General features: G+C 42.7%; 1 long non-coding RNA gene across 1 annotated transcript; it reads left to right on the plus strand.

The window, feature by feature from the left end:
* Nucleotides 1–2,021: 2,021 nt before the first annotated feature.
* On the plus strand, nt 2,022–15,873 carry LOC134865564 (uncharacterized). Its single transcript, XR_010165972.1, has 3 exons — nt 2,022–2,203; nt 12,169–12,222; nt 14,352–15,873. It is a non-coding gene; the product is annotated as an uncharacterized LOC134865564 (long non-coding RNA).
* The last annotated feature ends 857 nt before the right edge of the window (nt 15,874–16,730 follow it).

Raw genomic sequence — 16,730 nt, forward strand, 5'->3', positions numbered from 1 at the left:
GATAACAGTCAGTGATGCAGATGTATTCTGCCTCCTCACACAAACTGTTTCCCTGCATAAAACCATCGCCTGTGCAAGGTTCATATGCAGAGTACACATACACAAATGCTTCTGGCTTCTTTAATTTAACCATCATGTGGTGTTTAGCATTTAGAAGGTAGAGAGTGGTGACTTCTTCCACTTTCTAGTGACGCTTAAGTCTCAGGTTATCAAATTTGCTTTTTGGTTAATAAATGGAGTTTTTCAGAGGAGAAAACAGCCAAGTACGTCCTTATTGACAACTTATATCTGAATTAAAGCTTACAACTTAATGGATTTGTTGCTAAGGTTGCCTTATCAGTAAGTGGTGCCAAAATCTTTAAACCCATTGACAACCGCGTGACCCTTGAAGTAAAATGAAGATATGAATTTCACCGACTATGGAATTATAAGGTTTTCACATGATAGCAGTCACACGCATAAACTCCCACGCAGTTAGATTTGTGAAAGAGCTGTGATTGAAGCTGCAGCTAAATTAAGAGGAAAAAGAGATTAGAAGCTTAAAGGAAATCAAGCCAAGGCTGTTGCTCTCGTATGGATGTTAGAAATTAGACTGAATACAGAATAAATCTAGGTGCTATACTTCTGAGAGCATCATTCCCACCAGTTATGCAAATTAGCCTTCAAATCCGCACAATAATCAGATGATGTGCCGCTTTGTTGAGATTTGAGCGTGCCATTTTATCGCTTTAACCGAGACAAGAGCAGAGAGTCTTCCCGAAAAAGAACTAATTTGTGGTGGACGGCCTCTTGACTGTCGTAAAATTGTAGAGTCACAATGAAATGGGAGTGATCCTCCACTTGGTGCTTCCTTCCTTCCAGTCCAAGGGTCTGGGCCTAATAAAGGCCTGTGTGGTGCAGCACAGACAGACCGCCTCTCTTGATGTGTGGAGAAATGTGTTCAATCACCATGGCTACCGGAGAGAGAAGAGCCCCTGCTGTGGCTATTAGGATTTCTCTCTCTGCTCACAGACCGGCTCAGTATGCAGGTTAACAACTCACAGTTATGGATGTGAATGTGTGTGATGCGGGAGGCCTTTAGGTCAAGGGTGATTTAGCATTGCAATTATCCAAAAGAAGTGGTGGCTTTTAATTTAAATAATCATGTCTAGAAAACACCTAAAATGGTCTGCCCTGGACTCCCAACAGTAGCACTGATGTGAGAGGGAACATGAGAAAGCTTTGAGCAGTATTGATTCAGCTGAGTACTCTCGGAGCGAGTACCAGAGGATCTGAAGAGAGAATTATCCATGCACCATTTCCTCCCCTACTCCTGTGTGGAAAATTCTGCAGTTCCAGCTGTCTCGTAGCCTACATACAGCAGAAACACACACAAACACACTCTCACAAAGACACACTCACATGCATGGACAGATTCACACACAAAATGTCCCATGTGCAGACACAAACAGACATGCGCTGTCTTTAGGTTTGATGTTTGATGCAAAAAGGGTTGTTTGATTAATTTATGCGTTTTCACTTCCATCTTGTGAGTCCGGTATGTTTCATTTTAAAATAGAACATACTCAGAAAGAAAAACTTAAAAAATTGATTCACAACTATTATTTTATTAATTTTCCATAATTTGTCTTTTATGAAGTAGCCATTTGTGGTTATTACAGATCCCATGCTAAGAACTCTGAGGTCATAAATACTAACAGCTAGCACAAACACTATTGGGTTAACATAAGTGCCCCAATTTGCCGGTTAGTCCATTTGATGAGGTTATTGGAAACCATAGACTGTGGTGGATAAATCCACCAATGAAATCTGAATTTCTGAGACACAAGGCATTGTCTGCATATGCGCTTTACCCGGAGTATCCTCCTCTTTCACTCCCCACCCGGTTTCTCCTGAATAATACACGACTGCCCCCTCCTCTCCTGCCTTGCCGTCCAATGGTAGACACGCATTTTATCAAGCTATCTCCTTTTAGCCAATCCCGGTTCTCCCGGTGTTCCCTGTAAACCGGATGCCCTGCCTCTCAAACAGACGTAATCTGTGGATCGGAGAGGCAGGCGCACAGTCGGTGGAGAGTTGGACTCGGACGGAAGTGATGAGAATGAAAATACCCACTGTAGCAGGCTTGAAGAAAACGCATCAGTCCACCTCGACCGGAGTCTGAATCCTGCAGTTTAACCTGCAGCCAGGGAAGGGAAATTGCGTAAGTATGCCATCCTGTAAAACGTATAACCTAAAATCAGGAATATTGGTTGTTTAATCCAGTTAAAACTATGCAAACCGATGCTGTAGTTAGAGATAAAGTACGCGTCTTTAATATACCAATGTATCTAAAGAAAGTGTGGATATTCTGTTGAATTTGCACATGGGATGATTATGAAACTCTGATAATGTGTGCCGGGGTCTGGGTTGGCGCTCAGTAGGTACTAATGAGGCGGCTTTACGTCTCCAGCACGAGCGCATGTAAAACTAGCAGCGGATAGAAAAGCGTGCCTCGTTCATTTCATAAGCGCATCCGTGTGAGTAGGGGAAAAACGAGATTTTGGCATTTTTCCCAGCATCTTACAACTTTTTTAAAGCTTTGCAAGACACGACGACGGTACACAGTGTACAGATAAACGTATGCTGCTTCCGCTGCTCGGAAAGTTTTAACATTATGTTTAAACAGCCAGTGCGGTCCAAAGGAATCCTAGTGGGAGCCTCCCAAACAATACAACTTTGATTCATTTCACTCACCACACAGTGTATTGGTCCTGAAAGTCGGCGAACACTGATACATCGGGGCTATTATTTTCCAGCTGAACAATGTGCACCGGCTTTGTGAGGACCATCTGTCATTGTATCGACATTACAGCAGCCCTCATGCCCCAAAGAATCTGCGTGAGACACCTGAAGAGCAGAAAGCAGACAGCGATCATTCACAGCCGCCACCCGTCTCTCGCCAAGCCGTGACTCATGATGGTATCCCTCTGTGGAGGGGTGCGTAACTCAGCCAGATAATGAATAGACAAAATAGAAAGAAAAAACTGATGCATTTAAAATATATATTGTTTCGTGAATGTCAAGACAATACATGCGCGTTTTCCAAATGTTTGCCTTTTTAAATGCAGACAGTCATTTGAATTGTTCAGACTATATGCGTGGCTTTGCGCATCCCAAATTCTCGGAAACTGTCTGTGCGTATCTGACTTCCTCCCGGATTTAGGCCTCCAGCACATGGCAAAAAAGCCAGACTGCCATTTTCAGGGTGGGCATACTGAGAGGATGCACTGTCCAAATAAACAAACTTCATCACGAGCGTGTTATACTCAGTTTTGGGTTCAATGTGCCACTGTGCTCTGACCCTTCTGGTTATTTTAAAGCAGCTGAGACAATCTTTCTTGCTTAGCTCTCAGCATGCAGTGCCAAGCACTAATATGCCTTAAGGTTAATGAGGCAGTCTCCATAAATTCTTTCTGCCATTTCGAAAAAGTAGATCTAGACGCTTAGTGCAGCACTGCATTTAACTGGCTATGGATTGTACACAGCGTGCTCTTAATGAAAAATGCATGGCTTTTTACAGAACACACTTATAAAATGCTGACATTTAACTGTTTGCACTTCTTGCACATAAACATTGGGAAAATGATGTGTTATGTTAAAAGGGAAATCTACAATAGATGAACTGAAATGTAATTCTTCTAGAGGCTGACATATAAGTAACTTTGTCCTTTGTGAAGAGAAAAAGCAGCAGCTTCCTGATCTTTAAATCGTGGAGCAGCAAAGTGCTTATCTCTTGTTTGGCTTCATTCAGTTAGGATTCGCTTTCAGAGAGTTATCAGGGTGCACTGGGCGAATGGAGCCAAGCCACTGTCTTCCTGCTGCTGTTATGCGGGCAGGGAGGTGGTTAGATGTTGGCTTCTCTAATCACCTGCTGGAACTATGATCATCATTCTTGTGTAATTTATTATCACATGTGATCATCAGCTGCAACCTGCAATCATGTCAGAAGCAACCTGCTATCATGGTGGTTGAGGCTCTCAACCACAGATCACCGTTCGTCCGTAGTTACACATCATCCTCTTCTCATAGAACTTTCCAAATAAAAAAATAATGCTCCTATTGTTTTTGTTAATCTGTGAAAATGACATTTTGTTAGTATCACAAGACCCCGAGCTCTTCCCGGCTGTGATCGAACATGAAATGCACAAGTGTGAGGAAGAAAAACTCTTTCAAACTCGCTTTCCCCCTTTTTTAGTGATTAAAATGCAATATGTAAACTTTTTAATCCATTATCCATTATTGTCATCTGGAAGACATAAAAAGCACAGATGTCAAGTAGACTACTTTTGTCAGAAGACTTAAGTAATGTCTTTGTCCTTTTTTTTCCACCTCAGACTTGTATATATGGATCCAAAGCAGAAGGTCTAAATGCGGCTGTTTACCACATACGCTTGTGTTCATGCATCACAGATAAATGAGTTTAAGGGGTGAATGAGTTCATAGCAGCAGGATCCTGTGTGTGTACATGTGTGTGTTTGTGCTTTTCTTGAGTGTACGGCTGCAGTGTTGGGTAAATGAAAAGGTTAGGTAGTGGAGATCCCTGGCCCCTGCCTGAGAAATATCGACATACTGCCTATCTAGTTGAGTGGATGACCTCTGACCTCTTGTCTAGCCAAAGGCTCAGGTTTGCTCCGTTCGAGCCAGGTGGCTTTCAAGTTCCTATTGGCCTGTTCAGGAGCACATGCCATTTGAACTCTTTCTACTCAAGGCCCAAACGTGTTGTTTAAGTCAATTGAGAAACTCTTACAGCTTTGGTGTGGCTGTGTGGTTGTAGTTGGAGTTACATGTACATTTATGTATCAGAAAACCATGATTAGTGATGAGGGGAACCTGTTAAATTTAGTACATATTATTCTCTGATTTAATAGATTTTTAGCCCTATCTATGCTTAATAAAGTCAGCAACATGCATAGCCGTGGGAAGATGATTTGGGTTGGGGGTGCTGAAGACTGAGAGGTGTTCCGATAGGCTAAATAAAAGACAGGCATACGTGTGCGCAATATTTAAACACCACACGATGTATTTCATTGTAAACCAGATAGGCTACTGTGATGTGAACACTAAAACAAAAGGCTACTTATTTCAATAAAAAAATGTTTACAGCTTTAAAGACGGTATTGTAAATGAGCGACTTCCGAAAAAACATTAAACCAAACAAGCATCAACAGAAACCTGCAGTGTTCTCAGGGGCAGGGAAGAATGCACAATATGTCTATTAGTATCTGTTGAGCTGTGGTGCACTACTGTTGCACAGATAACGTTGCATTCGGAGGAAAAGCATACACGGAGAGTGAATTATCTTTAGCCGTACTTGGCGTATTTATTCGGTGTGCTCTGACACATCAGTCTCACGGTCAGAGCTACTACGGCATCAACTACTACTGAACAAGCATTTAGTTCAACCTTTTATAGGCTGTACCTTAGAATCGCACACAACTGAGAACAGTTATTATATCTCAACAATCTCAACTGACATGAAAAACAAAAAAGTCAGCGTCGAACTATTTACAGTACACTGCTCGGCGGCAGCTGAGCTGATCAAATCAAGCGCTTACCGTTGGGCCTTTCACAGTACTACTCCAAACACGGACTGACGCTCAGGCGTCATGGAAATAAAATCTCTCATGAGCGCATTCATGTCCACATCGTCCATAATGTCTTTGTGGACATTCATCAATGAAAGATGCGTCAGCCTCTTCTGTGTCATTGTGGACCTTAACCAAGTCTTTAACCTTCTCAAAGTGGAGAACGATCGTTCCGATGAGGCCACTGATATTCGCAGAGCCAGACATAACTGGATGACTTTCTCAACCTCAGAAAAGAGAGCTCTCGTCTGTGGATGGAGATTACAAAGACGTGCTGCTACATCTTTAACTGTGGTGCACCGAGACTCCTTGGTGACAGTGTTCAGCATTTTAAGCTGGAGATCAAGGCGGCAGTTGTCCAGCTCCATAGGAAGCTGAAGGCTGTCCAAGTCCACTGTTTCTCCCTGTGCTGCTGCTATAACTGCCCTCTCTCTTTTCCCCGCTAGCGTCAAAGTCTCTTGGTCGAACCTTCTTTGAAGCTCCCCTGAAACTAGATCGACAGCCTCATAGAATTCCCGTTTCCAAGAGGCTGTTGGTGCGCTGCGAGTGAGTGCTTCTGGCTCTGCAGTTTGCCTAAATCGTGCCGGGGTTCTGCTCTCTCTCGTTTCTGGCATTTTGAGATCCATTCTTGAGGAATGTTCTTCCACCTTCTGAAACATCTGCACAACATTTGGGTCGTCTCGAAGGGCCGCAATGCTGTTTTTCAGTACATTTGCGCACTCAAGTGTGCCAAGCGCACTCATTGTGGAGCTCTGCAGCTTCCGTGCCACAGCCTCACACGGTTCAAACAGTGCCTGGCAACAGAGCAGGCCGAAGAGAGTTCTGCCTTTACGGGCTTGCTTCCACAGCCCGACAATCTTTGCTCTGCTGTCACCTCTTGTGGTTTTGTCATCTTTCAACAACGTTAGTGTGGCCAGCAGAGTGTTGTAAGATGAACATATGCGCCTGATGGCTGTGGCCCGCACACACCACCTGGTTGGGCACAGGCCTAGGATGTTAACTGCAACCTCGTCGCAACTACTGAAAAGCGATTCATAAAGCTGTTTACGCTTTGACGACTCTCGTATCACACCAGCAACACCCCGCACAAAGTTTAATGTATCGGCCACTAGGCCAACTTCGCAGGCGACTTCTTGGAGAACTAAATCAAGTGCGTGGTTGTTGCAGTGAACGTACATGGACAGAGGGCACAGTTCTTTCAGACGGGCCTGGACTCCTGAGAAACAGCCGGACATATTACTAGCGCCATCAAAACAATAAGCAATAAGTCTTTCAATCGGAATGTTCAGTCTCGAAAACACATCCTTGATGCAAGAAAATAAAGTTTGTCCGGTAGAGTCAGGAGCATTATAAAAACCCAAAAACAAGCAATGCGCCTCCAGGCTGCTGTCAACAAACTGCAAACAACATGAGAACTGTTCTGTGGTGCTAATGTCAGTAGTGCCATCAGCAACTAGTCCATAAAACATGGATTCGGAAGAATTGGCGACAATGTTCCTCTGAATTGCATGCGCGAACTGTTGAATGATCTCGTTCTGTATGGTGTTTGACATCCAATTGTCTCGTCTCATAATCCACTCTCTTTCCTTCGGAAGATCATATGTTCGCTCCAGCATGTATCCAAACAGTATACCATCACGTGTAGTGTCTCCCCTGAACGGAATACCTTTGCTGCCCAAAAAACGAATACTTCTGAACAGTAGTTCCAAAACATGACGAGCAGTCGCCTGTTGTTTGCAAACCGCATCAGATAAGAGAGCGTTAATCGGTGTGCCTTCCAGTGCAGCAAGTCTCTGAATGGAGTCTGTGTGCAGTTTAGATTTTTCATGTTCGTTGAATTTTGAGGTAGCCTTACGCCAGTTTCCGAAACCACCCGACAGAAATGGGTTGTCTGCACGAACACTATCAGCATTGATCAGTCTTTTTTCTTTGGCTCTCAGGCAAGCAAAACACAAGACACGATCTATCTCTGGAACATAATGTAGCCACTTCCACCTGTTAAACCAGGATGGTGAAAATGTACGACTGTACGTTTCATTCCCACAACGTCGACCAGGAAAATTAAAGTTCAACGGTTGGAAAGGCTCAGTGGGTACACATCCACTGTCAGTGGCAGCAGCATTGTGCAGAGACGTGGCGGGCTTTGGAGGGCCGTTATTACCGTCATCATTTGTGTCAGTGATCTCTGCATCTTCTGAAACGGAGGATGAACTGCTGCTGCTAGCTGGATTTGTTTCCGTTTCTCCAATCTGGAGACACTCTGGTGGTGTAGACCTACTGGTTTTAGACAGTGGTATTGGTAATCCACTGAAAAAATCTGAAATTCGTTTCTGTGCCATTTTAACGTTCAGGCTGCCATTTTAGCTTAAACAATCCCGTGGCTACTTCATATGACATCTGATATAACCAGAATGCACAGCGCTATCGAAAACGTTTTGAAGATTATTTTTGTAATAATTAAGAAACTGTATTAAACCATATTACACAACATAATTTTAAATTTTAGACATTTTATGCATTTAATAGTTTATGTATTTTATCGTTAGTTTTTTTTTGTCAACTGGCGGGGCTGCTACGATATTCCAACTGTCGGGACCAGACCTCCAGCAGGGGGTGCTGCAGCACCCCCAGCACCCCTACTTCCCACGGCTATGGCAACATGTCCAAACAGTTTGATGCTCCAGGAGCTGCTTTTATCTAAAAGCTCACTCTAAAATATTCCATAGGTATGATGAATAAAGGATATTCTAGTGAGTTGTCAAGACCGATTCAGGGCCTACATTAGACTCCACTCTCAACTCATTTATGAGATGTTGAAGTTTTTGTGTGGCCGCTTTAATCATGGGGTATGCTCGCTGTAGACAAAAACATTGCATTAGTTCCGATTTTGTCACAGGTGAGAGAAACAGCCTGTCTCAATTCTGTCACAACATGCTCTCTATTGTATCGCATGCCAAAAACTCCCCATGGAAATTTTGGAATCTTTCCCATTGTTCCTAAAGGAACGGGGGCTTTCATATGGAAGTGGGGAACGCCAGGAAATGACAGGCATTCTTTGTGGACTATTTGAAAATAAACTTGCGGGCCCTCGCTTCCCTCTCGACAACTAAGCTAAAACTAGAAATAAGAAGAGAGGATTATGGTGTTAAAAATCCCTCAATGGCTTTTTCACTTCCTTATGTTTCCTGCAATTTGTCTCGAAAGTATATTTTCTTTTTCGGCATACTGGAGACATGCCATCAGATTTTCAGTTAAAAGAGCTTTTGTCAAGGGCTTTTCACTCTTTTCACTACAGTTTCCTGAATAGGGGCGTTCTTATTTTCCTTCTTATTTGTCCTTATTTTGCCTTATCTTTCCCCTTGGCTTTAAACACAACCCCAGTGCTTGAGCTCTGCTTTATGAGGTGTGACATTGAGGTCTGGGTGCGGAGGCACTCCGTGGGGACTATAACGTAATAGCTTTACATTCAGTTGGCTGCGGTCGGTTTTGGGGAGGACTTAAGCTCACTCTACCCCTATACAGTGCCCCATATACAGGAACTTCCTTCATTCTGCTGAGCTGGCATGAAAGTGCAGAATTGGAAGGGGGAGAAGAAAAAAAAAACTGTCGACCTGCCTTACTAACCTCTACGTTTTAAACTGCTCACATACAGTTGCTACCTTTTTAATAAGGAGGAAAGAAAAGTAAAAACAGGTGGTCATAATTTAAGCTTCTAAAATCATACATAGCATTTTTTCTTCGGTGTCAACAAGTCTGACATCTTTTTGAAGTGCAGTTTGGTGCCAGGTGTTCATGGCTCCACTGAGATTTAATTACATGTTTTTATTTAACACACACCTTTTTTCTAGACTGGTCAGTCTCGCCTCAGATTAACACTCAAACCTTATCTCCCCCTCCTCTCTCTCTGTCTCTCTTTCTCCTCTTGTTGTTTTTCCCAGCAGGCCAATGGTAGTTCCCAGGTATTTGACCAGTGTAGCGTGGCCGGGAGTCTGGTTGTTCTGTCCTCTATGAGACAAAGGCAGCGTGCCTCAAGGAAAGGGATGAAAGGAAACGGGGCTGTGCAGCCACTCCTTTTTACAATCGCAACCTGCTTAGTGAGGTTGTAGAGCAAATAACCGCCTTCTCTTTTCCTTTTTTGTATTTTAACAAGCAATACAACTGCGAGTATGTCTATCTTTTGTGTGTGTGTGTGTGTGTGTGTGTGTGTGTGTGTGTGTGTGTGTGTTTGTTTGTACATATAGATGTACATTTATGTGCGTGCTTGCAAAGAGGAACGGGTATCCTTTATGTCTAAATAGAACGTTGAAGGCTTTCTCTTCCCTACACCTGCTTAGTGTGAGGCGACAGATGGTGTCGTCTTGTTAAAGATGTTTCCTGTGTAAAGGTTTGTTTTTGTTGTGGTTTAAACTGTACAACAGGGGTTAGAAATGGAGGGATATCAACATAGAAACAGCTTTAAATGAAGTTCCTTTTGGAGAGATAAAACTATTAATTATAAGAGTGTTAAATTCATTAACTTATACATAAAATTTAAATAAATTTAGCATCAATGCGTTTTAGCATTTTAGCGTTTTCATTTTTGTAATGAAATGTTGACGAGGACAAGTATAAAGAACCACAAAATGAAAATATTGCAATCGAAGTGCTAGTACCCTAAAAAATATTTACATGCAAAGAAGTTAATTTGTGTATTTCTTTTGCTTTCCATCTCTAGAATCTAATATAAAAGAACACATTTGCATCATAGCTGTAACTTACTGTGAATTAAATTACACACATATATCTCGGGTGCTCAGTCTAGTGCTATCATCTCGGGTGGTAGTCAGTGGGAGGGAGCGGAAGCCGCAGGAGTCTTTTATGGCTCCAGCTCCAGAGACAACCTGTTCTCAGGCACTTCTCTTCTGGCACTTTTTTATGACATCATAAATTCCTCCATTTCCTCTGACCAGCCCTAGGTGGATATAAAGGACATACCTGGCCAGTAATTGTCTGTCTGGCCCTCTCATCTGTCAGTCTCCCTCGACTGTTGGTGACTTCCTCCAGAGCCAGACTCTCAGACTGCCTGAAGATATTCAGATCTCTCAGATATGGAGAGTGGACCAATAAAAACATTGACTTATTTGATAAGCGATAAGGCAAAGAAGTTTCTTTTTTTCCCACTTGTTTACTGAATCCTAGTTGGTCTTTTAGGTCAGTGTGGGGAGTCAGCCTGGCACCCACGTAAGTAGCCTCTCTCCATGCATGTGCAGTTCAGACCGACAACAACAGCCCACTCTTAGACCTGTTGATACCTTTTGTTTGTTAAAGTCTGAGGATGAAGAGCAGAAAAGGAGGGATTAGGGGAAGAAAAAGGAGTTTTTTGGGGAAAGGAGAAGCCCTCAGGAACATTCAGCGTTCACATTCATCTGATATACTGCTGGGGCTCCTCAGGGAGGCTGGAACAATACACGCACCAGCACGACAACATTCCTTGGGGTTAAAAATGTCAAGGGTCACCCGACGACCCCACCCTGCCAATCAGTCCCAAGGCACTTACTCTATGCCTTTGTTTTTGGTTTATGTCTTCGCACTTGTTGAACAGACTCTGCACCTTGTGTTACAATGTGCCCTTTGCTCTCAAATAGACCGGATTTACATGGAGCATTTTCACTGTTTCATAATGTTCGTAAAGTCAGTGTCAGCTCAGATATCCACAGTTAACCAAGCACAATGTACCAATCTGTTACACAAGAGAAGAAAATAATTGTGCTAGAAGCTGCACAGACCTTTAAATGTAGTTGGTTTCTTTGGCCAAGTTTTCCTGACATTATACTTTTTTAGAATTATGTCCGCAGCCTATGTCACATTTAATATCCCAGCCAGATGTTTGGCATGCCCAGATTTTTATATCCTTGAAACAGAACCGCCACAAAGCAGCGAAAATGCAATTATCCACAGTTTGAATGGTTTAAATGGCCACTTTATATAATGAACCCACCAGGGCCAAATATTAGGAAGAGGGCCCTGTAGGTCGTCAAAGTCATGTTTTTCCACCCTTCTGAAAAATCCGGGTTCAGTTTTTTTTCTAAACACCACAGCACACTTCAAATAAAGTCTGAAGGCTGCCATTAAAGTGGAGCATATGCATCTGTAGGCATGGAGGGGCGTGTAAGGCCCCTACAGGCAGTCTGTTAGTCATTACCGCTGAATGTACAGTATACACTGGAGTGGACATGCAGCTACATTAAAGTCTCGCCCACGGTCACATCGGACCACCCAGAGACCCACCACTGGCACTTCCTCCACTCGCTTCCATAGCTCAGCCCCGGGGGGAAGAGCGTTTTGGGATTTCCGGAGGATACACTGGACATTAATTGTCTGTTGATTAGGAAACTTTCTAATGAAAACCAAATTAATTGTGTATTTCTAATATAGATTATAATATTATAATAAAGAGTCAGATTTCCAGAAAAAGCTTTCCCCCTTGTGTGTAACCCTCTCCAGCCCATTGCTTTACCTCTAACTGTTCGTCTTTATATCTGCTTTTGTCTTCTATCAATAGGTGTTCACAATGCGCCTCTTGAATCTGTGACTCCATGAAGATTATTTCCATCAGGTATACTGCACATCATTAAAACAGCTTCACAAAATCTGTAGTTTCTCTATTACCGAGTATCCACCATGTGTCACATTCTTTTGTCCTCTTTCTCGGCGGAAAGGCATCTCAGAGAGATGACTATAAAGCTTCTTGAATTTTTATCCTGCACACTAAATCGGCTTATAGTCGAGGAAGGAGAAACTGCTCTCTATTAGTGTGCAGTTAGAAATGAAAGCCTATCTGGCTGCAGCTGTGGAGAAGCTCCAAAGATGGGGACGTTTATTGTCGGGGACAAATAGAGGCCTTTTAATTTTGTCTAGCAGCTGACGCCTCTCCCCACCCACTCCTCCAAAACCGCTTTTGTCTGTAATGTAAAGTGGCCTGCACAAGAAAGAGCCAGATACCACGAGAGTTTCATTGCGGGAGAAAAAAGGAAATGCAGAGTTTGGCGGCGCTAGGCTCGGGGAGGAAGGGCCCGGCTGTTTGCCATATGATGTAATTATCTGCCATTTCAGGAGATTATTTCCCTCCATCAATATTGTGTGTGTGTGTGTGTGTGTGTGTGTGTGTGTGTGTGTGTGTGTGTGTGTGTGTGTGTGTGTGTGTGTGTGTGTGTGTGTGTGTGTGTGTGTGTGTGTGTGTGTGTGTGTGTGTGTGTGTGTGTGTGTGTGTGTGTGTGTGTGTGTGTGTGTGTGTGTGTGTGTGTGTGTGTGTGTGTGTGTGTGTGTGTGTGTGTGTTACCCCCAGTGTAATGTTGAGACTCTGTGGCCTGCAGCTTGGCCCCCCATTTAAGCTGGGTTAGCTATGATCTCTCCCCCGCTAACCCCAATCCTCCCCCTCCATGATCCCTCACACACACATACACATTTACAGAGTCTCTGAACACAAAAGAAATATTCAGCTGTAGAGAGGGGGTCTCTTAGAGGGCGCGACATTGAACTGGGGGGGATTAAGAAGAAATGGCTGGCTGACACTGGGGTTGCCATGGCAAAGCCCCCTTTTCTCTTCTCCCTCGACCCTCTGCCTAGTTTTCGTTTTAGGGCTTATCGTGTGTGTGTGTGTGTGTGTGTGCGCGTGTGTGAGAGAGAGTAGGGAAGATGTAATATGGCTTATGAATTTAGTCTCTTATCTGAGCTGCTTCACCCTGAGAGAAAAGAGACTTCTAGTTCACATGCTGCCGTTCACACACCAGAAAAAAAGCATCAGGAAAAGGACTAAAACTGTGTGTGTGAGTAGTGTTTCATGTTATTATTTTAAGTGATTGTAAATGTTATAATACATAGTAGGAAATTATGTGAATGCATATTTCTTTTTCTATGAGCATCCAAATGAATTCGTACATGTTTACATATTCATAAAGGAAAGCATGCCTGTGAAAGAATGCGGAGGCAATAATTCAAAGACCCAGACAAAAACCAAACTGTCTATTTTATGACCCTCTGAATTATAGGGGCCATAACGTGATACATTACTCATTCATTGTAACCAGTGTGTGATCATGCTAGCCTGACGTCTGCCATCCTCAGCAGAGTAATGGATGCAGGTCTAGCCTGCTGACTGACATCAGCACACTAAGCCGATGAAGCGGTGCCATGAATGACCATAGATCAGCGTTTACCATCCTGACGTCAGCCCCCCGTCTGCGCAGGAGCGCAGCGACACTGTCGGTAGTTGTTCCCCAGTTTTGCCCGGCTCCTGACAATAGGAACTCTCAGCCTGTGGTCTGGCGATGGCTGGGGTCTGAAAAGCTTGGCTGCACAGTGGGACATCGCAGCATTGTTCTCCGGACTAGATGTCCACAAGAACAGTGGCAGGCTCAACAATATTTCTCTAATAGTGTAATGGGCAATGTCCAAATAAAGAAGGGCTTTAAATACAAAAGTAAAATATCTATTGAATTATTTTAAGCATGTAGACTATTTATTTTTTTAATTATAATTTATAAAGCTTCAGCTGACTTGTTTCTCACCTAATTCTAGTGTTTAGTGTAATTCTTCATGATAATAGTTTTGGTTTCATTTATCCATTTTACCCTAAAAGGGAAATAAGTGCATGTCTGAATACTACAAAAGGAAATGAAGAGGAACAGTTTTCTACAATACTGTGCGACATCAGTGCTAACAAGTTCCTCTGTGTCTGTATTTCAGATCCTGTTATGGACGATTTTGAAGTGAAGATGAATGAAGTTCCTCTGATTAATGAGGCGGTGGTAAAGCAATAAAGCAGATCCTCTCAGTTTGTGGACCAGCTTCAGGACACATCATGATCATGTACAACATAAGCAGAAGCATGTTTGCCCTGTGGACAGTGGACTCATTCTGCCACTGTCCTGTTTCATTATGTCCCTTTGCTGTGTGTCCTGACCTCTGGGCTTTGAGTGACGTACTCGGCTCCTTCCCTGTCCCTCTGTCCTCCTTCCTCCACATCCGGCCTCGTCTTGTCACCTTGGCTCACACTCTGAGTCCTGCTTGCCTCGGTGAACATTCAACGCTGTCGGTGAGTTTTGATATGGATCACATAAAAACCATCGACCGTTGACTGTGCCCCGAGGCTTGCTCTGACGACGTTTGCAATGAGCAAAAAAATGAACAAAAGGGCAAGTGGGCACATGCAAAATCTAGATACGAAGCCACACAGACATGCACAGACAAAAGTAACACTCTGTTTCCACTGTACCCAAAGACCAAAGGTCACAATCAACATTCATTGCTGTCGCTGGGTTGGACTGTGTAGAAAGCTCACTGAACAATGAGTGCAACTGTGGCCCAGATCTGCCTGACTCGCATCTCAGCCAATCAGCAGACCGGATGTGAAACACTGATTTCTTTATTTATATACTTCTTGTTTTTCACTTCTATTTTATCCTCTCTTCCTCCCTCCCCGGTGCTGGATAGTGTTCAGTGGAAGAGAGAAAAAGAAAAAGAGAGATGGACACAAATAGACTTCTGGCGGCTTGCTTGTCCTCATCCTCCTCTCCTCTCCTCTAATTGGTGGTTATGTGTGCAGCAAGGGGGAAGGAAGTGGAGTGAATGTGTAATCATTTGGAGTCTCTTCTTCTTTAGATGTTTCATCCCTCTCTTTTTTGTTTGTCTAATTATACACCGAGCTCAGTTAACTCTGTGTTAACTCTGCCAGCAAGAACGAGCGAGAGACAAAGAGAGGAAGGACAAGGGCAAACAAAAAATAGTGGAAAGATTATAGCACATGAAAATAATTATCTAGTTTTTAGTTTATTCATTCTCATATGCTTCCTGGTCTTACTTCAGATGGGCCAGGATATAAGCAATTTTCAAAGGCAGATAGTTCTCACCTCTCTGAGGATGTCTCATTATCTGTGTTTGAGCTTTGTGTGTGTGTGTGTGTGTGTGCCATGATAAAAGACCTGTCTGCTCATCCCAGAGTGCAATATGTTATTTTATTTTCATACTAAAGCAGACTGCTCTCTCGTGGGAAAATACACAAGTCTATAACCTTGTCTTCCTGCAGATAGTGTGACCGGACACACTGCTGCCATTTCTCTTTTGCCCTCTACAACAACTGTCTGACGCTGTGCACTGTATCTGTATTTCATATATTGTAAACATAGTTGAGATATATCAAGGAATGTGTTGAAGAAAGCATGTCTGATTCTTTAATTAATCCAATAAAGTTAAATCAATATCCATGTAATAGTGTCTGATGTGCTTATTTACGGTGTGAATTCATCATATAAATCATGTTCAGCCCACTCCAGAATATCTTTCCAACACTGTCTTTCTGTAGACTCTATAAAATGTTTCTAAAAGTATAAACCCCCTGTCATTTAGTTATACATGTCCAGGTCCCTCTGTCCCCAGTCTCTCTGTATTATTCATAGAAAAGCACTCTGTACAGTGGTGCAGAACAGTGGAGGTGATGTAATAGTGGCTGTGAGCATTGCTCCAGACTGTCATTTGGGATGGATTCATGCGACAGGAGAAAACGCTCGTTTGTTCTGCGTTGTTGGTGTTGCCAACAGCCGATGGCTAAAGATTGGGCATGGAGTACATCAGTTAACTTGCTTTTTGTTTTTGCTGTTTTAAATACAGAAAAGCGAATGTCACAGACATGAAACCCATCCACAATTAGTCTAGGTTTTACAAATGTTGAGATGTTGAAAGAGCCATTTTCATTGTTTGATGTAGCTCTTATTATAATTCCATGCGATTAAACATTCTTATTTAAAAATATCACTGAAACAGCTCAAACTAATAAAAGTTAAAAATACTCTTCTTCTCTGAAGTGATACTATCGCCCTCTAGTGTTCAAAGAGTTATTCACATGATTTCATGCACAAGCTGATCCTTCTGTAATGTAGATATGATATACTTCATTTTTACAGTGTATCCTATTTTTAAAATGTTTTTAATTGAACTTATCCTGGATCCTGGAAACTTTTGTTCTAATTTTTGTTTCTCTACACTTTGTAACCCATGCTTTTTTTTCTATGTTTAGAATCAGAATCCCTTTATTCGTCCCACAGAAGGGAAATTTAAAAGTATTCCATT

Source organism: Eleginops maclovinus, chromosome 6 (assembly GCF_036324505.1).
Source record: "Eleginops maclovinus isolate JMC-PN-2008 ecotype Puerto Natales chromosome 6, JC_Emac_rtc_rv5, whole genome shotgun sequence".
Taxonomy (NCBI): Eukaryota; Metazoa; Chordata; class Actinopteri; order Perciformes; family Eleginopidae; genus Eleginops; species Eleginops maclovinus.